At 30.3% G+C, this 22,589-nt stretch overlaps 1 long non-coding RNA gene across 1 annotated transcript; it reads right to left on the bottom strand.

Moving 5' to 3' along the window:
• Nucleotides 1-11,320: 11,320 nt before the first annotated feature.
• LOC135145850 (uncharacterized) lies at nucleotides 11,321-13,464 on the bottom strand. Its single transcript, XR_010283581.1, has 5 exons — nucleotides 13,381-13,464; nucleotides 13,192-13,308; nucleotides 12,661-12,731; nucleotides 11,509-11,668; nucleotides 11,321-11,397 (listed from the first exon to the last, which is right to left on the bottom strand). It is a non-coding gene; the product is annotated as an uncharacterized LOC135145850 (long non-coding RNA).
• Nucleotides 13,465-22,589: the final 9,125 nt, after the last annotated feature.

The following is a 22,589-nucleotide window of genomic DNA, read 5'->3' as shown; positions in this document are numbered from 1 at the left end:
TAAAAATATATGTCTCTATTATTATTTAATTTTATATAAAAATTAGGAATTAATTTTTGTTAAAGTAAAATGATCAATTCCTTATTTAAGTTATTTACTTAACAAAATTAGATTTTTTTTTCCTAATTGAAGAGCCCTCCAGCTACATTAACTTCTAATCTTTTTATAAAACTTTGCAATTCTGCCTTACGTCTAAATTTTATCACTTTATACAACGCGAATATTAAGAATTTTTTTACTGTTTTTAAATTTAGTTAGTGAACTCTTCAGCTGAGATTCATTTTTATTTGCTTTTGTATAAGGTAAATACAATTTTTAAAAGTTTTTAAGATTTTAAACAGTTTTTTATTTTTTATAATCGTGACTCATTTAGGTTAATCTTTAGCTTAAAATTGTTTTTATCCTATGAATTTTGGCCAAAATATTAATGAAAATTGCTAACACTATAAATTAATTAATTAAAATCTTTTTTTTTTAACTAAATTCCCTCTTCAAGATTTGCGCAACACCTATACTACTATTTTTAGTTAAGAGTTATTTAATTAAGCACTGTCTTTCAACAAAATTTTCAGTTAAATTTTAGTATTATTTTGATTACGTGTAGAGAAAGAAAAAATTACTATTATAAAATTCTTCTACGAATAAAGAAATTAATATTTTAAATTAATTAAAGTTGGTCAAAGAAGGAAGAAGATCTGGTGAATTTAGTATAACGTTCTTAAAAATTTATTATAAAGTACAAAGAAAATCAAATTTGAAATTAATTTTCTAAATATATCATTATTAACCAATAAGACTTTTCATATAAAGTACTTTTAAATCCAAAAACCGCGATATTTATACTTAAAAGTAAAAAAAAGGTTAGCTAATAACTTCCAAAGTAACAAAATAATACCTATTAAAAATTTATTAGTAAACTAAACTTATAAAAAAGAACTTTGAAATAAAATTAATATTTCTTTAATATATAAGAAAAATTTTAAGTTAGGCTTCTGGCGTGAAATGGAAAAGTTGAGAGATTCTTGATCGTTTTACGCAAAACTCATAACGAAAAAAAATAAAATTTTGCGTATTATCTTTCTCTACTTCGTATTTATGTATAAATTTTAATTAAGTTTTAACATACAAAATTTACGAAATAATGTTTATAATTCTATAATATGTGATATATTCGTGTGATCATAGTGTTTCAACAGTTTTTTAGTGCTATAATATGTGACCAGCAAACAATTAAGCATCAAGTTTAATATAAAGTTCTTAACTCTAGAATATGTGAAAAACATACAATTATCGCACTACAAACTTTTAAAATTTTTTTTTTACTCTATAATGTAAGATAACCATATAACTATACCTCACAAAGACTTCGAAAAAGTTTTTTTTTATCTACAAAAAGTGAAGGCCATATTATATTAGCCAAAAAAAGTTTTAATAAAAGTATTTTTTAATTTCTACAAAATGTAGTAACCAAAAATTTATAACAGTAAAATGTTTTCCTATGGGCAACGAATAGAAGTACACATTGCAATTTCTTATACCGCTCGCTTGACCACAAAGGCATCTCCCCAGACAGACGCCAAACCTGTCAGCAATGTTAGAAACGACTAACGGCCAAATATCTTTAATCCGTTTGCAATGCTTTTTAGTCCACAAGCGCTTGGTCAGATCCGACTTCTATGCTGGAACGCAGATGGCGTTCTACATAAGAAACATAAAATACATAAAAACAAATAAATTAATTAAAATAAATAAACTTATATTTATAATAAATAGTAAAATAAATAAAATAATAATAAATAAACTTTTATTAGTGAGAATAAGCTTCTTCTCAGAGTTTTATTCAATCTTTACAACTTTTCGACGGGCTTCCAAGGCGGCCTTGATGGAGGCGGTGGAGTCGCAGCTATTCTGGTCTGTCCAAACATTTAACTGTTTTAAATGTATGCCAGCCCTACAAGGCATTGAGGCAGTTGGAGTTTCCCTCCACTAAACCAGTCAGGGGCCCATGTCAGTAATTGCAGCTTACAAACCCCCAGCAAACCCCTTATCACAAAATTGATTCACTTTTTCTTAAATGGTTTCTCAGTTGTTGTATGTGGGGACTTAAACTGCAAGCATATCTCCTGGGACAACAGAAGTTTTAGATATCGCCATTTGGCAAAATATACATAGTTCAACGGCGATAAAAGCTCTTTACGAACTTTCCCCAAACTATATGGCAGTTCTGCTTAATTTGGGCGACGGAAAGGAGCTACTGTTGACGTATATTAGAAGTTTTACGAGGCTGTACTCAATTCTCTGAGACTCTTAATATAACCTATTTAACATCTTCCAACTTTCTCAGGAACGTTCGCCCTATTTGACTTTGCTGTTACTGATTTCGAGAACGTTTTGACCATGGCCGTACCATAACGCCACGGCAATACTTAAGGTTGAGCTCTATTCTAACCGCCTGCCTTTTATGAATTGAAGGCCCTTACCTGACTCGCGGCGACCCTTTATTCGAGTGACCACGGTGCCATAACGCCTCGAACAAATGCATTAGGAAAGAGCTCATAGCATAGCGCAACAGATTTCGGGAGACAAAGTTGAGTAATATATCGGAGGTTAACAAAATGGTCGCGTCTCTTTCTAAAAGTATTTGTTGAGGCAAGCCACGCCCTACTAGAGTTCCAACTTGTACTCAGACAAGGACACCCCACGGCTTAACAACTCCTTCGCCTGACAGAGTGGACGGCCAGGCAGCGGACATCGTCTTTCTTGATGTTGAAAAAGTGTTTGACCCAGTTTGTGCGCGCCATAGCTCTTCCTATTGCTTTTTTTTAACGCAATCAATCTTACTCTAACGTCTACGATATACGCGGCTCTTTAAGTCCTCTAACGTTCGGAGACCCACCATTATCTCTTCTATCAACCTTACTATTTGCACTCCTATATGCGCGGCTTGACAAGCCCGACTATCCCCACAGCGGATAGCCTTCTATACGGATGACGGCAAATTACTCCTCGTCAAAGTCACCTGCCTAATTGTTATAATGCCTGCAGTACTACCTAATGATGCTTGAAAGCTGGTGGCCACGTTGAAATATACTATTTTTGCGGAAAAACAGCAAAGCCCTTTTTATCACGTAGAAGCGCTCTACAACACCACCGACAACGAAAAAAGAAAAACATAAGAAAACGGTAATTGCTTTATTAAGGCGATCAAGCCGTTTTTATATACCTTTACAAAAGGTTTAAAACTTTTCCATTGACGTATTCGTTCAAATTAAGGTTTTTTTTGTAAAAACAATGTTTAGTTCCGTATGAAAACTGTTAGAGTCGATAACACTATATTTGGTTATAATAATATTTGGTTTACATAGTCCTGCCAAAATGTTTATAATCGCATTTATGTTATAATATTAATTTATGATATTTTTAAGTGGTTTAATTACAGTTTCTCTGTGGTTCACTTTTAGTGTATGTGTAGTTTGTTTGCCTATATTTTATGATACGATACACCATTACCGCCGCGGACCTTCAAAAACAAGATAATTTCTTAGGAACCTCAAGCGATATACCTGGAGACCATTATTGACAGAAAGCTCTCGGAACGGTCGCACGTAAACTATATCGCGGTGAAGTTCAAGGCAGCTGTTAAAACTTTATACTCTTTACTTTGTGCCTGAAGCAACCTCTCGTTGCGAAACAAACGACACTCCGGCTAATCATGACATATGTGTCTTCTGCCTGAGCCTACGACCCACTGGCAATAACCTCATCGCTTCAAAAGGTGCCACGCCTTATGACGGGCGCGTTATGGTTTGTTCGCAACGATGCCTTACACCAAGACCTTTTAGATAGAATCTCTGGGTAATGTTCTGACGCAGTGCTATCGCCAGCGTGCAAAAGGCTTTAAACAGAGATAGAATTATTTTAACATGAGATTGCTTAAACACAAGCTATAGAGGGCTCCCTATGGTGATTTTTAACGGTTTCCACCACACTAGGTCGAATGGCGGTAGTCTGGATTGGGTATCTCCCGCCTTTCCAGTCCTTGGGCTGTCACTAGGAACCTCGCGCTTATATAGAGAATACTGGTTATAACACTATTAGCCTCCATAGCAACAAGCACGGTTAGCTACGCCGCACATGAAGGGCATACCCTGGTGGGCGTTCGTGCCCTAGCCTTTGCGGAAAAGGAAAATTCATATTAAAAAAGTGGTTGTCTCTTACGTATACCGGCCGTTACTGGATAAATTAACACAAGCTTAAATCTACCCAATTTGCTCGCCACCTCCCATTTGAGTTCGGTGTTTTCTTTACGACCCCCTCGAGCACCAAAAATTACCAATAATAAAAATTCAAAGTAGACTTGACGAACTTCTAACATATTTTCCATTATTACTTTTTAAGTTAGAGGGGCATTAATACTATGAAACTTCCTGAAGTTATAAATTTGTTGGACTCCCGATTGCTGTACTTAAAAGAATTACTCCGTAATTGCCGAGATCAGCAATTTAAACTTTTGGTGCTTATTCTAGTTCTCTTTAAATTACTTTTAAATAACTAAAAAGTTTAATAAGCTGCTTTAATGTAGTAACGAGTTTATTTTTAGCTTTTACTTATACTTATGCCTTTTTGTTTAGTTCGGTTGTGGTTGAAAGATGGTGTGAAAACAATTATACTTATATTAATGCTTAAAAATATAACCTTAACTAGTGCGTTACTAACTCTACTGACTTTATAATCTTTTTTAGTTCGGCAATTGCATTTTTTTTTTGCCATCTCTTTATTTTTTAACAATTTTAAAAAAAAAATTTGTAGATGGAGGAAAATTTTATTTTTAAAGAGTTCCGCGCACTTGAAAAAATGCTGCCCGATAGTCTAACTAGTCCCTTTTCTAATGTAAAGCGTTATTTAATCTTTTTTTATAATTTGTAAGGACTTAAGATTTCTAAATATTTATAATTTTTTCTATAAAATAATTATATGACTAAGTTAACTACTGAAGTTAACGTAGATGACTTAACCAAGTTGCAAAAAATCTTAATTAGTGAAAGTAATTTAGAGAATTTAAAAGGTTACTAACTATTTTTTTGCTTAAATTTTAAGTTTTTATTCGTCCTTTCGTCCTTTCTCTCGTCTAAAAAACTTATAGGATCAGTAGATGAAGAAATAAATAATTTAAGAACTTCTGAGGAAAATAAAATATTAAATAGTGAGAATATAATAGAAAAACATATTGAAGATAGTGATGATGGGCTAAGTGATATATTAAGAAAGGAGTTTGGTGATAACTATGAAAATTTTCTTTCGGATTCTGAAAATGAAGATATTTGTAAGGCACAAATTTCCGATTGATACTTTCAAATCTTTTTTTTGAAAAACATGAATTTTGAAATATAGACGTTTTTCTATTTGTGTCGGTTATAATAATTCTTTAATAAGGTGTAAACGAATTTATTATACTAGGTTTATTGCAATTTTTTATGGTGTTGTTTATAACTTTATCAGTTTTTGTTGTTAAAAGGAATGATTGTACGAAAGACGGCTGAAATTTATAATAAATACTCTTAATATAGTAAAAGCATAAAAAAATATTTATTTAGCAAATTAGATAAAAGTTACTGCATTCTAATATCAAAATAGACTTCTTTGTGGTTTTAGACTCAATTTTGTTGCGTTAATATTAGAATTTTTTCCCCATGTATAATTTCTAAAACAGGATTCATTAAAAACCTGCTAAAAGAAAAGCTTCTATTTATTTTAAACGTTAATTATTGATTTATATAGTCGCTCGGTTGAATCGATTGTAGACTGGCTAGAATTGCTAAGTTCGATAATTTTTGTATAGTAATATTACTAAGTTTTCGCAGGTGATATCATATATATAGATAGAAAATACGTGTGTGTATGTGAAGGTTAACAATAGAATATGTGCGCATAACGCAACTTACTTACCACGAGGAAGGTGAGCCCAAAAAAGACAAATTTATTCATTTTACGTGACGTCCTACAGCCAGGCCTTATTTATGAGAGGGCCTCATATACTGCTTAACTAATCTAATCGGATGCGAGTCTCCACCCGAAGGAGGTTGCACTACCATGACTGTCCCGGAAAAATAAAAAAGCGTGAAATATCTGGCCCGGATTCCGGCCTGTCGGCCTAATGTGGTGGAAAACCGTTAAAAAAACCACCATCGGGAGATACGGTCACGGGTAAAGGATCCAAGGTCGTCTAGAGGTTTTGACTAGCATCATCGCCAGCATTGTTTTTTTTACTGAAGGCAATCAAACCGTTTATATACAAATTTAAGAGTATTTTTATAAATGTATATTTGTTTAAATTAATTAAAAGATTCTTTGAACAAACATTTAATTCGGCCTGTTTAAATGGTGTCCGAGTCGATGAGTACTATATTTGTTCCTAATATTATTGGGTTAATATAGCCCCGCCAAAAAGTTCAGGATGCCTTTTATTTTAACAATATTAGCTTATGTGTCTTCAATTAATTAATTTTTCAATATCTCTATGTGGTATACCTTTGTTTAATTGTATGTGTATGTTGTTTGCGATCTGTTGGTGTTTGTGTAATTATTTTATATTATTCAAATCGGGGGGCCGTCAAAAGCGTACGCTTATTAAGGGTTTAAATGTAACTTCTTGAATCCATGGGGTAGCCTGGAAGTTGCCTTTCGAGAACGTCTGCATCCCGTGCCCCCATCGTTGGTCACATGGGATTGTTTTCTTGCGTCCGCAGGATTGCACTCGTCCATAGTTTTTTGTACGTCCAAGTCGCAGATGACCCACGCATATCATAGAGGCGTAGTTTATTACGCTGGGAACTTGGACTTTCTTGCGTACAGCGGCGGGTAGAGTGCGTGGGTTACTGCTTTGACCTTTGCCGCAACGCTTTTGACGTGTTGTTGAAAGGTAGTCGCTCATAGATAATAATGTTTAAGTGTTGATCTAAAAATCACTCGGGGTTTTAACACTTCCCAGGGTAAGAGGCAGGGGGTGGTGAAGTGCATCTTTTTAAAATTTTTGCGTTAATAGTTGCTCCTCAATGCCGACACTAGTTGGCTATATATTCTGGTAGCGTTATGGGTGTTGCTTTTATCGAGAGAAGCTCTTTTAGACCAGAAAATGCCGTGTCATCGGCGTAGAGTGCGATGCGTGTGAAAATTTCGCAGGGAGTGAGATGTTTCGCAAGTATAGCGCGAAGAGAGAGCTTCGCGGAACACAAGCTCTCAGTCGATGGTATGAAGACAGCGCGATGCCTAACGCACTGGAATGACGCAAGTATGTCTATAGAGGGCTAACGGAATGTGCCTACATTGCTAGGGGACACCCCTAGGCCATAGGCGGACAAAGACATTTTTTAGCGTCAAGAACTTTGAAGTTCATGGAATATTAAATATTGACGTTCCGAGCTGTCAACTCGACAAAATGTTGGAAACAAAGGCTTGTCAGAGTAGGAAACATATGAGAAAGTTATATTGTTCTTAAGTGGCCCGTTGTAAGTTCGAATTGTACTACTTGAAGTGTTTAGTTTCTTTTTTTTTTACAAGCTCTTCCAGCCTGCGCGGTTGTCTCCTTTTCATATCAGCGGTTTGTGTTCACTGTAAACGAACCAGTGAAAACCCTCAACCCCATTCGCCACGTGACAGTCGACAGGCATAGTTCCCCACTGCTTTCAATTTTCTTAAAATTTACACTCTTTTCATATAGAGATGAAATATTAAGTTTTAATACTTTATTAATTTTTTTATAAAAGTTATTATTGTATTTTTATTAGCTAATTTTTTTTATAGGATTTATTTTAAACTTCTTTTTTTTTAAGTTAAAGATAATAATGTAACCTACAAGTTTAATTCCTATTTCTGTTACCTAAAGTAAAAAAATAATACTTAAGACTTTTTATATTTTGAAATAATATTTAATTTGTTATTTTATTATCAATCCTTACTGAGTAAGAATTAATTTTTACAAAAATTTGTGAAGCCAGTTTTATATAAATATATAGTTTTTTTAAAGTCTTAAAAGCAAAGCACGTTCCTCGTTAAAAAACAACTACTTATTCAACTTTACTTAATAAGTAGTTAAGTTTAAAGTGGAGCTTAAACCTTATATTGGTATAAGCTTGACTATTTTGTTCTTTAGAAAGGTCTTAAACTTTTACAGTAACCAATTCTTTTTTTGTATCCTTAAAGTATTTATAGTAAAACCCAGTCGATGTTGTAAAAAGGTAGTTTCCTGAAGTGTATTTGTTGCAACCTACTGATTAATTAACTTAATTTTTTAGTAAATATTTGAACCACAGCTTTTTATTTTATAAAAGGTATTTTTAAGCGGTAAACATAATGAGGACGTGAGCCCAATTGTATTGCCTAGTTAACGTCATTCTGTTGCTAAAAAGAAATGTTTTTATTACAAACATACCTTAGCAAGATGACGCGAATATATATGATATATAATTTAACTTTTACTACTTCGTATATATATTTTCAAGTTTTGGTCTAGAGTTTTTCAGTCTCATCTCTAGCCAATCTGTTATAATTTTTTTAGCGGTTGATTAAGAAGTGATCCTTCTTATACAATAACTTTTTGCTTTTTTTTTCACTAACTTTTAGGCCCTATTAAACCTTTAAGCGTTTATATTATTTTTTGAAACTTCGTGAACAAATATAAGGCAAACTCGAAAGAGAATTAATTTACAATATACAGTTTACTATACAAGCTTTACAGTTTTCGATGAGGCCTAGTATAAAGATAAGAAGTGCTGTCGGTAGGCCTTTTTTTTAATTTGAATTATAATTGTGCCTCAGAATAGATAGAATATTCAAGTAAGTATAACTTAACATGAAATTTGTTACTTGCAAAACTGTTTCCTTTTTTACGCAGATCTACAAGATAATTTTTCAAAGCTTAACTTATTTTTTATTATAATGAAATTAAACTACAAAATTTTTTTTACTTTATTATTATTCAGATAAAATATATTACCATTGTACTATAAATATAAAAGAAAATAAAATGTATAAACAATTTTTTTTATAGATAAGCACAGGTAAAATATACTTCAATTGTATTATTGAAAGATTAAAAGAAATATAAAGTTTGTATAAAAAAAATATTATGACCAATCCTTATTCTTTTATCCTTCTTCGTTATTATTCTAATTTAGACCAACTTAGTATTTTTATTATATAGGTGATTTTACTAAATTTTGTCCTCATATACTCATATTTAATCATATAAACCAAAATTAAGGAAAGCATAGGAGAGACAATCTACCTAAAAAGACTTAAACGTTTAAAGAAATCTCTATAAAGTTTATTATGGATAGAATTTATTTTAAATCAGAGCACATTGTAACATATTGAATATCTAAACTTGACGACAGTCTCCTATGATATTATTACTCAGAGAATTGTACGATATTTAGGATATTATTCTTAATATTAAGTTTAAATTGTATAATTTAGCATTAAATTCAGGTTGAGACAAAAGAAACAAAACAGGAAAAGTTTTAACAAGTGAGGCTCCTCCCATAAACATAATACAATAAAAAGGGATAATCTTTTTTTTTTGTTATAAATCCGAAAAGCTCACCACCAAAGACAGAAACTACATAGTAGAAGCAGTTGTAATAGTTTAAAGCTGATGAGGTATCTTTCGATGAATACCTTTACAAACCTCTCAATCTAAAAGTCGAAATCTTTCTTATAATCTTCAGTAGTCTATTTTTTAAAAAAAATCCGGTGCCGTAGTACTGTTCAATAATGCATTCCTTTTCTTTTTATTAAATAATATAAAAAAGTTGACCGATATTAAAATGTTTATAGCATTAAAGATTTAAATAGGATATAGCAGGTCCGTTTCATTCGGTATTGCAGTTGTTAACTGGAAAAGCTGAATTTAGACTTTGTCTCAGTCTTTAACAAAAAGTGATATTAATATTATTTATGCCTTGCTATGAACAAAACTTGGATAAAAACTACACCCCGCGAGTACGGTTTTAGTAAACAGATAGAAAATGAAGATGAACTATAACTACACTTTCACATTATCTCAAATAAGAGGTGAAATTGTCAAGGAAGGAGAAAAAGATACTTTAGCGATATAAAAATCAAATACGAGGAGAAGCCCATTGTAAGTAAAGATTATTTAATTTACATTTCTTTTATCTAGTATAACTAGCTAAAAAATCGATTTTAAGAGTGGATAGGTAATTTTAAGCAAGAAAAACTTTTTAAGTATAACTAACTCTAGGGACTTTATATTCAAGATTATTTTAATTTTTTTATGTGCGTGCAATTGTAGTGGCTTTTAAATTGTTTAAGTTTTCATCATAAATAAATTGAAAGAAAACAATTTTTTTAATTAATTTTTTAAGCCTTCTTTTATATAATATTTTATCAATATAATCGTTACATATTGTTTCTTGTATGTTACAATTAAAAGCAACCCACTCTTGTAAAAGTCTGAATCGACGCCCTTGTAAACCGAATTCTAAAAATAAAAGTATAAAGAAAAATCCAACTTAAAAAAAAAATGAATACTTAACGGCCAACTTTTAATTAGAAAATATAATAAATTGATTATAAAAGAGCGGCTATGTAAAATTAAGAAAACTTTGTACGTATAATTAATTATAGAACCTAATATTGAAATTCTAATTTTTTGGGAGTGCCATTTAAAATGCTTTTAAACTCTTAAACTTTTAATATTATATATAATAACAGGAAATATTTATCATAAAAAGCTTATTTATATTAATTGTAAAAGCCAAAGTTAATATAGAATATAATTGCCGTTTTTTCCTACTATTTTTAAAGTTTTTAATATAATTTATTTTCATCGTGTTATTTTTTTATTTTTTTAAGTATTTATTTAAAATTTATTTTAAAATTATTATTTTATTAGCTTTTGAGCCTTTTTTATATATTAAATTATTATATCAATTTTAATTTTTTTCAATAAAACTTTAAATGTAAAAGGCTTTTATATGAGACACATAAACTTAACAATTCCGAAGAAAAATATTTATGAAAATAGAATAAGAAAATTGAGTAATATTCTTGTTGTACTCCTTTTAGTGAAGGCAAAAGTGATAATCAAAATAAAAAAATATCATAAATGTTTTAAAATTTTTTAAAAATAATGAAAAGGTGATATAGATTTTAATAATATTTAAAAATATTATATAGATTTCGAACAATTTAAAACTTTTTTTAAACTAATTATAATAAGGACTTAATATTTTACAGTTTTCTTGTCAAAAAAAATCTAAAAAAAGTAAACCTATTTGAAAAAACTTTATTGTTTAACTAAGCAATTTGAGGATTAGAAAGAGATCTTTTCAATAAAGAAAAATTCCCTAGGCTTCGATTTCGGATATCCTGATTCTGTTTTACAATTAAAATAAAATATCTTCCTTAAAAAATGTCTCTCGAAAAAAAATTAGTGAGTCAGGATAATTAATAAATAATGATAAATATAAAAAAAAAATTAAAAACATTAAGTCTATTTCGAATATAATTTTCCTTTTCCCAATTTCTTACAAAATCGGCGGCAATAATTTCTCTGGCCAACTCAAAATCTCTCTTCCTTGGTTGGTTCCCAGGACAACAGGCGCATCTCTGATTGGCGCAATATTGATGGTCTTCTTTAGTATTTCTAAAAAAAATTAAATTAATGCTTTTCGTTTTTATTTACTTTTTACTATTACTACTATATTCTAAATTTACATTATTTTTTTTAAAGAATACGAATTTATATTTTATTTTTATATTAATAAGTTATTTAAAAAAGTAAAATAAAAATTTGAATCTAAAAAAATGGCGGAAATTAATATAAAAATAAAGAATCTTGTTTTAATAAATATAGTTTTTAAATTAATAAAAACTTTATAATTAACATCATTCAATGTTGTATATAATAAGCTAACTATTACTAAATAAAACCAATAAAAAAAATTAATTAAATTTAAAAATAATTAAAAAACATTTAACTTATAAACGAATTCCTAATAAAATACTAAAACTTTTTAATATATAATATTAAAATAACAAAAAGAAATGACAAAAATTTAAAGTTTCCAATCTATATATTATTTAAAAAAAAAACTAAATAATAATAATACTAGATTTTATAGATAACAAGCTAAAAACTTCCTTTGAATAATTCAATACACGCTAAGAATATAAAATTTTTAAAAACCCAAAAAATTCTAAATAGTAATAGAATTATCACTATTAAATTTTATATGAAAGCTAAAAACTTTTATTAATATAATTCATTAAAATTTAAAAATATGCACTAAAAATAAATTATTTTTATAATTTTATATAAAATTTATATATATTCTAAATAATAATTTTTAAATTTTTAAGTAAAAAATAAAAACTAAAAACTTTTAATAGAGAATATTAATTTACTACTACAATTAAAGAAATATATTTAAATAATAATATAATATAATATATTTATTTAAATCAAATAAAAAATTATTCTACAAATAAAGATTTTTTATAAATAATAATTAGTAAAACATTAAAAGTTTATATAATATAAAGTAAATAACAATAAAATTTATATTTAATTATTACTATAAAAATAAAAAATCGTTGATAAAAAGATAATCTATATATTTATATAAAAAGGTATACGGAGTCAAGTCGTGACTATTCTCCAGAAACTCTCGGCTGCCTTCATAAAGAACGGAAGGAGTCATTATAATCTTTAATTTAAGTAATTAATTCATACTTTTTTATATTATAATAAAGAGATTACTTAAAATATTATTATCTACTCAGATTTAATTTTTATTTATTCATATTTATTTACTATTAATGCTATTATTTCTATTACATATTCAGAAACAACTTTTCTTTTTGTTCTATTAAATATAAGTTTTTAACTTAAAACAGAAACAAAATAAATCTTAAAATTTCTTTAAAGACAAGTTTTAGATAATAAATAAATGTTAAATACTTTTAGGTTTAATTTAGATCTTCTGTAATAAATCAGTTAAACTTAAATTAATTCACTCTCAATTTAAAACTATTATTTTTATCGTTTTTGCTTTAATTATAAAAAAAATTAAGTAAGTAAAATATTATAATTACTAATAGCTGAGTAAATTAAAATTAGTAGGCAGTTAAAAAAAAATTAATAATAAAAAATTATTATGAACATACACGCTTGGAAAATCCTATTTTCGATGGACGTAACTTTTTGTACAAATTTTTATTGCGCATTGTTTGATCATAAGAAGGCAGTCCTTCTTCTTCCTTTAGTAAACTTTCTTCGTTTTGCTTTTATGAAAAAATAAAAAAAGTAAATATATCCAAAAAATAAAAAAAAAGTAAAAAGTTAAGTTATAGAACTTTTTTTATATATCGTTCGTTTCTTTTCTGCTCTCTTTGCGCTTCTTCTTCTTTGCTGCACGGAAAGTCGTAGGAGCCAACAGCCACCTTACAGATTATTGGTATAAGCTACTTGTTAGGCTTCTTGGAAAAAGTATACTTTTTTTTTTACTTTTAATTTTTTTTAAATGATTTCTAATAAATTAATAAAATACACTAATAAAATATTTCCATCTTTATGCGGACCTTTAAACTAAAATATATATTATACTACTTTATATTTTTTATGTTTTTTATTAAATTGTTAAGTTTTTAATAAAACTTTGAAGTAATAACATTTAATTATTTTCCTTTTTCTTATTAAATTTTTTCAAAATCTTTAACTAATTCTTAACTCGTGCTGTATCTATATTAGTAACTTAATATTAGTTTGGCTAACCTTTGTACAAACCTCGTGTATTAAAGTTAATATTTAAACAGTCTTATAAAGCATACAGCTTTTAATTTTTTTTTTTAAAGTTATAAACCTTGTAATAAGAAGCCTTTTTAAAGTTTCTTATATTTTAGGTTTACGTTTTAAAACATCTTTAACCAATAAGTATTAGCAGTTACCCTTAAATATAATAATTTCGATAGTCTTTTATAAAAATATATTCCTCTTTATAAAAGTATATCCTTTTCCAATTTTTTATTAAAACCTGATAAGTAGGTGGAGAACTTTGGTCATTTATAGAGTCAGCCAGAATAAAAGGAATCGACAGATTGATATCGTTACCCAAATTCAAGCAAAAGCGAATGCAAACAGAATAACTAATAGCAGTAAATAGTTAACTTAGCTTGAAGTAAAGTGTATTATTTTAAATATTTTTTTAGAAAAAAAAAAACGACGGCTAAGCTCCTATGGAATTTATAAATTATTATAAATATACTGTACGGTGGTAATAAACAATAACATATAAAAGAAATATTTTTTTAAGACTTCACCTAACTTCGATACCCTCTAAAATAATTCTCTTTGAAGTTGATGCAAGTTTGAATTTTTTTTTCTCAACAAAACAAAATTAGGGAAGTTTCATAATAATAAAGAAATCACAAAAAATAAAAACCGAATCACTCAAAACTTCTTTCAAAGCAATAATATTATAAGGATTTTTTAGTATACAATCATTGAGTTTCGGAGTTAACTGTATGTTACCCCTAAAATTAATGTAGCAATTATAGTATAAAGTAAAAGAAGATAGCTATAAGTAAACACCTGAACGCCGTATTTCTCTTAATAGGAAGGCCCCGTGTTATGTTTATAGGGGAAAGGTTAACAGAAAACTCTTGAGAATGTTCCTTTTGGTACAGCGCTACCGACTGTTTAATACTTAAGTTTTATTAATAGTAATTATTATTTTTTTTTTAACTTTTTTAATCTTAATTCTTACAACACTTTAATGGCAGTAACGCTGGTTAAAAGTTCATTTTTTACACTAATGGACACCCTGATGGGTTCATTATTGAGGTATATATTTTTATTAAGCTCTGCTTTCACCTTATATAAATTATTATATGTCTTGTAACCAATATTATATATGCTAATATCCTTAGTACATCAATTGGATTCCATGAGAAAGATTTTCTTTTATGAACTTGTGGAATAATTTCTGGACATGCTGAATATGAGGCAAGTCTCTACAACATTATTAAAAGGATCGCCTTTGTAATATTTACTATAATTTAAACCTTAAATTTTAAAGAAGTTCTCAAATGTTTACGTGGGAAAGAAGGATCATCATTATGAATCACATAAGCTTTTATTATAAATAAATTAATAAGGTAGTTTAACAATATAACAATCATTAAGTACCTCGAATTTCATACCAAATTTTACAATGCACACTACTATCCCAACCACCGGTAACTATAATTGAAGGAGGCAGTGCTTCGCTTAAACTGTAAAAAAATTACTTAAGTTTTCTATTAATGGAAATATTTATAAAATATATTTTTATTATATTTACATATTACGTAAAAGAGAACGGAAAATCGTAATCTCCTTCGGGGATGCCTCCATCATCGAAAGGAGCAGCATTTCTTGATACCTTAAAGTATTACATTAGTTAATGTCCACCTGATCATTCCCCTTAACAAAAACCTCTTCGTGTAATACGTTGTTAACCAACTCTCCCTCAAATGTTTTATACTTGAACACACAACGGCAGGCTATTAAGACATCTAAGAATTAATAATAATTGCTAAGTTTTTTAAAATAAGAAGTTTGTTCACTCCACTATTAAATAACTTTCACAAAGTTAAATAAAAGCATATATAAAATGTCTAGCCAACTCTACCAATTAGCTAATAGTAATGGTTCATAAAGCAATTAGATTTAAATAATATTAACTAAAAATGACAAAAATCCGAACCTTTGATGCAATTTTTTCCGTTATTAACAGAAAGTAAAGCAAACCCTTTCACAGGTTCCTCACCCACAATAGTTCTTTTTACTAACTCCAATTTGAAGTAATTAAATTCTGGATAAGGTATGTTTTGCATTATCCGTCCATTAGGTCCACCAAAAGTCTTTAAGTGGTTTAGTTGGAAGATATTACTAATTACTCAAATAAAAACTATTTAATAGTCCAACACTCGTACATTTCTTTTTATTATTGGCTTACGTATACTAAGTTTATCTACATTATCTAAAATGGGCTCCGATTTTAAGTGTTTTTCTTAGTATATTGTTAACACTCTTTATTGGTGGTTACACTTTTTACTAATTCGGAAACAGGCTTAGAAAAAATTATTTAAACGTGATGCCTTCAGCGAATGACAAGCGTCTGTTTTAAAAATTTAACAGAAGCCTTATTTTTTAAGCAGATAATATATTTTGATCAATATAAACTAAAGATCCACAACTTTTTCTCAAATCATTTCTTTATACTCTTAAATAGATTTTAATATTAGTACAACTTTATTACATTTTTTAAAGCCAGTGTGAGTTTAAAAAGAATTACGTAATTATATTTTAGCCGAAAATAAAACAAAAATACATTAAGTTAACCGTAATTTAATTTGTTACCACAATATTAATTTTACTTTTATAATCGAGACTTTGTATAAAACGAATTTTGTAGTTCATGATTGGAAGTTTTTTTAAACGTTTGACGAATATTTTATATTGGTTATAACGATGATATAGCTAATACTAATGTGTATTCTCCTCTTCTAACAGATACTTATAATAATTTTTTCTCTATGTTTAAATATTACTTTTTGGCCTTATATAGAGAAACATTAACTTATTTTTTTACTTTGCCAGCTTGTTAAAATGTATTAAGAAAACTCTAATACGATTTTATAAAAATTAACTTTTTAATATAATACTTTCTTTCTTCATTGAAAATATTATTGGAAGCTTATATATCAGTATTACTAATTATTTATAATAGCTTTTGCAGCGGTATACTTAGTTCATTCATGCTTTCAACTTCCTAAATATTATATGAATTTTTATGATTAGAACTTATTAATGCGGGGAGTCTCTCTTCACGCAAATTTTAAAAAGTTCGTAATTAATAGCTTTTCTTTTACTAAACGCTTTTGCGTGAGCTAAGAAAGGCTTAAAAGAATTTCTTTTTTTTTGATGCTTAAAAAACCTTTGTCCTGGTTTACCATATGACCTTTTTCTGTTGCAAACCTGCCATTCATTGAAAAGTAGGCTAAAAAGTTTATAATACAGATAAAAAAAACAACTACTTACAGACGTAAAATGTAATATACATAACCATTTAAACATAATAAAACTTGAAGAAACATCCGTTTATGAGTTGTAAAGAAATCAAACACGGTTGCTAAGAAAATAGAAATACCACTATACTCTTAACATAAAATTAGCCAATGAACTAAGAGAATTTTTTTTTTTTTGTGTTTGCTCTTTCTGACTGTCCTTCGCTTAGTACTTTAGTTTAAACTAGCGTTTCTTAACTAACAAGAAAAGAAGAAATAGGGAAAATCAATATCTTTTATTAAATTGCTTTCGAGAGTTTTTTCTCTCGGTTCAGCGCATCAGTCCTCGTTACTTTATACCTGTCCTATTTGCATCTTAACATCTAGATTTACCTTTACTTCCCACTTCTATGGGCATTAGCCCTCTTAAGCTTTAAACGTTCTTAGTCAGCACGGCACATTAGCCTATAACTTGACCCTTTCAATATTTAAGTATAAATTAAAAGAAATAGTTAGTAGTATTTATTATATATAATCTAAATTAAATCTTTTTGACCAAAGTGTTATAGTTAAATAGCTACAATGCACAATTAAGAAAGCCAAAGGCCGTAAAAATTAATTCTGTAAGAATGTGATTGAAACTACGTGGTATCCTAGAGACTGTGAAGAAGTTTGAGCTTTATGTCCAAGGGTTAGGTTTTATGTATTGTTTTGGTCTATAGGGCCGAACAGAGTATTGTTAAAACTGCCTATAGCATAGTTAGGAGCTTAAAGTCTAAAGGGCGTGCTTAAACGCTTAAAAATTATTTTTAAATCAAGAGCCCTATTTGCTCAACCGATTAAAAAGAAAAAAAATGTTATTTACCGTGAACCAAAACTTAAGGAGTATAAAGGTTTTCCAATTTAGAAAATCCAACTTAATTGCTTACCTCAGTCGAAAACAAGCCCCAGAAGCTCTCTACTCTACAACATTTAGCGATAAGAGAATGAAGGCCCTCGCTTTGGAAGCTCTTATTCGCAGCATCTATAAAAGTTTTTTAATAGCGAAGAGGGTAACTAGAGAAAAGAAGGGAATAGAAACGAAAACAGGAGTCAATTTAAGGAAGGTGACTTTAATATGGGAGGCAATTAAGTCCTCTTTAAATGTAAAACTTCTAGAAATGAAACTTGCTCTAAAAAAGGAATTTCTTGATATTAAGAAGACGTACGGTGAGAGTGTAAAAACTTGATCTGCTCCGTTACTTATCTAAATCACTGAATCAGTTCATTATTTTATTACAGTGTAATCTAGTGCCGTCTATACCCGTTTAGTGATTGATGCGAACACGCTAAACGTTTTTTTTGTCATTTAGTCATTTACCTTTATCGTAGAACATATTATCTCTTATCCTCTTAGCTTGTTTTAAGGGATGATTAAAACCTTTTTTTTCATGACTATCATAAATTGTATATGTAATTTACTAGCCAGTTTGTGAGTTATCGTTGCAGCTCTTACTTTCTGGCCTTAATAGTTAAGTTTACATTTTCGTTAAAGCTTATATTTATGTGACCTCCATTGGGTCTGTGGATTTAGAATACCGATAATACCAAGTTGAATGTCCCTGGACAACCTAAAATTACATAAGTGCTTTGAATTAATAGCCCTAATAGTTTTAGATTAGAACGTTAACAATGTTATGGTTCGTGAAGTCGAAAATTTCTATAAGTTTGCTCTACTTGAATACTATTTTGTGCGAATTCTTACATTTTTAAGTCGTGGATGACAGTAGTTTCGACCGGCCTTTTCAGGTCACGGTTCTTGTAGCTATGGCCATAAAATCTTTTTAAATTAGGCTAAGCGGCTAGAAACTCCTAATTTCTCGGATATGGTCATGCTATTTCTTTAGTAAATGTACACCCGAAAACTTTTTCTCGGAAAGGGGACCGTTATTATAACTGTTAAAAGATTTTGAGGTTTTAACAAAAATCTGTCTACAAGGTTTTTTCTTTAAACCAGACTTTACGAAGTTATCGTTAGACCAAACCTATGCGATCCTTTTTTAAATTGCTAGGCCGTAGATAGTAAACAAGCAAGAGTAAAAAATCCAGAGCTCAACCACAGACAAAAAAACAGAGCTGAAAGAGAAAAACCCACTGATTTGTTATATTTATTTATTTATTAATGACAGTTCCTGATGCTCGATTGAGTTAACAAAAAAAACTTTAACACTCGAACTCTCAAACAGGAGTGATTGAAGATCTATTATTACATATAGCATTCAGGGTGTCGTTATTCTTTCACATTAACAAAAAATAATAAGAACCAGCACTTAAGCGCGTCACGTAGGCGGTGGTAACGTGCCCCGTCCTATGGTTCGTAAATAATTTCGCTCACCAGGGGGTGATTAGTGTGCCTGGTGAGCCTGCCGTAATGGACCAAGGCATGGCGTTGGAAGACAATGTTTAAAAGAGTCCAGCTGAAGGCCCCAGAGGAGAGCATCATTTCGCGCAAACCACGGCGCCTTTGTCAGAAAACGCGGTAATTTGTTCTGTCGCACTCGAAGTGCTGATGCTATGGCAGTGGGAGCCCCAGGTTCAAGCAGCAGACGCGTAGGTCATTATTTGGCTGGATGTAAGACAAATAAAATTTCCGTTTGTTTCGCAGGGAAAGAGTGCTCTTGCCGCGGGGTAAAGGATAAAGCGACTTGGTTGCTGCCTTAACCTTCGCCACTACATAGTCCACGTGAGGCCGCCAGGGATATTGTTGTTGATGATGATCCCCAAATATTTCGCTTGAAAATACCATGGAATCTTCACGCCATTGAAGGTTAAGGGCGCCAACAAATGGACACGTTTCTTTAAAATTAATATAGCTTTAATTTCCATTGCATTAATAGTAACCTTTCAAACACGGCACCAGACAACAATGGCGTCAAGATAGCGCTGTAGATGCTTGCATAGCATAGGGGGAGACTTCGAAGAAGGATATACGGTAGTATCATCAGCGTAGAAGGCGATTCATGTGGGTGGATTGGACGTCAGGGGCCCGTCGCTCATGTAAATTGCAAATAAAAGGGGTGAGAGAAGTAATCTCTGAGGGACCTGGTGTCTGAGATCGAAGCGGCGACCGGGTACGCCCACGAGCACGTTGAAGACGCGACCATTCAGATAGGATTTCAGTACGTTGTAAAGGTCATGAAGGACGGATAGCGCGCGCAGTTCGCACAGCAGACCTTATGCCAAACTGGATCGAATGCTTTTAACGTCAAGAAGACAGCGACTTTTGCATTCTTATGGTTAAAAGCGCGAGTGCTCCATTCAGTTAAGCAGAGGAGCTGCTGGGTCAGTGAGTGCCCTTGCCGAAATCCAAACTGAAAATCCGGTAAAGCTTTTCGAGCGTCAATGACCTCTTTAAGTCGGCGCAGTAAACGGTTTCACCCACTATGCCGGCCGCTGATGGTAGACTGATGGGTCAGTACTTGCTAGATGCTGGTTCCGGTTTAAGTGTTTTGGTAGCATCACAACGAGCGCCGTCTTCCATTGAATCGAAATTATATAAGGGGGTAAAGGTAGTACATCCCCATTAATGACGTTTTTTTCAACATCTCGTTAGGGATGCCATCGGGGCTTCGACAATTGCTTGCACCTGGACAAACATTAACTAGATTAAGTGGTTCGTAGTTAACAGGGAGGAATTAGCTCAGCTGAAAGAACGCATCATAATTAGAAGTATAATGAGCAGCTGGCGCGTTTTAAATAGCAAGAACATTGGCGAAAAGCATAGCTTTATCTCCATCACTCTCGGTCACTATATTTTCTTCACGAAAGAGCGATAGTGATGCAAGTCCCCAATTTTTGATCCTTTTAACAAATTTCCAAAAGGAGGATCGGTTGCTGCTGCCTGATTTTGAAATGCGATGCAGCTTGCTCTCCCGTTTATCGTTAAAAGGGGTCAGCAGCTTTTTTCTCTAATGCACCTGTGAAGTCCATTAAGCTCAAGTTTGTCTTCGGCGCTCTGCGAGAACACGGCTACTCGAATAAGAGGTAGACGTTGGCATATAAGTGCCTTTTGTACGTCAGGCAGACGATCAAGGCTGTACGTTACTTCACAAGTTGTCGTGGCAGCAGTGTGAGCCTTGTCTAGTGCGGTTTCGAAAAGGACCACAACATCATCCAGTAGGGCGGGCGGAGACGGTAATGATGGACACGACGGCAGTCTGGTTTCTTATACATTAGAATATTTCTCCCAGTCAGTAAAAATACGGGCAAAGGTCTTTGGTGTGTCCTTCTCACCCACTAAATCGAGATTAGACCACAACAAAAATTTACATCTAAAAACTTTAGATAATATTTTCTAATTTAACAAAAATTATTTAATTATATGAAATATACTTTATTAAAAAATTTGTGTGATTCCCAAACATTACTGCTGCGAGCACTTCTCCCTGTTTTGTTGTAAACGTAAGTTGTGCTAAAAAAAAATTTTTTACTATACAAAATTAAAAAAAAAGGGATTAAAAAATAAACACTCGAGCAGTTTTGCAAACTTTGTATGCTTCAATAAGCTCCACACAAACAGATTTATCGTCTGGGTGCTCTCCTACACATTTAAAAGCTTCCTGTTGCTCTTTCTTGCACAACAGCTTTTTAAAAAAAAATATAAAGCCAAAGCACGATAATAAATAAATCAAATAAAAGCTACCAGCTAATATATTTTTTTAATAAAATTCTGTTAACTTTAGTAAAATTTTTAATAGAAAAGTTTTACTAAACTGCGCCCAATTTAAATTTAATAAAAATTGATTATCATTAAATAAAACAAATAACCCGATAAAAACGAGTACAATAAGCGCACCTAAATAAAAAATACTTCATAACAAATATTACAAAAGATATTATAGAAATCTTAATAATCTCAATAATATAAGTTAAGTTGAAATCCTTAAGAGAAGTTTTTAGGACAATTACTTTCGAAGAATTTATAAAAATGAAAAACTCTAATTCACTTTAAAATTCCAATAAAATATAAAGTTGAAAATTCTTAAGATTTTATAAAGACGGTTAACTGTAAATTCTGTATTAATCTTTTATATCAAATAACTTCAGGGTAACACCTAAAAATATTAAGAATCTTAAATAACACTATGTAAGTTTACTTATACTTTAAACTAAAAAAAAAAAATCTAAATTTTTTAATTCTAATATAGAGCTCGTTGAGATAAAGAGCTGCAAAGCGCTAATATGCAGTGAACTTGCTAAGCTATATTATAAAATTTTTTTAATGTTTAAAAAGTTATTTTATCTTTATAACTTTAATAAATGATTTATAACCATTCGATGTAAAGCCATATACTTAATTTCGTAACGCTCAAGGAAGTAAACTTATGCAATAATATATGTTTACTTAAGCTTAATAGTTATCCCATTTTATTAAATAAAAAAATCAAAGTCAGGTGAAAACCGGTAAAGCTTAAAAGGGTTATTTTTTTAAGCAACATGGAAATTTACTGATGTAAAAACTAAAAATTTCTAGAAAA

This window comes from Zophobas morio, unplaced genomic scaffold, assembly GCF_036711695.1.
Source record: "Zophobas morio isolate AGI-343-1 ecotype UQ-CSIRO unplaced genomic scaffold, CSIRO_AGI_Zmor_V1 ptg000194l, whole genome shotgun sequence".
Taxonomy (NCBI): Eukaryota; Metazoa; Arthropoda; class Insecta; order Coleoptera; family Tenebrionidae; genus Zophobas; species Zophobas morio.
This window is presented reverse-complemented; position numbering and strand designations above follow the sequence as displayed.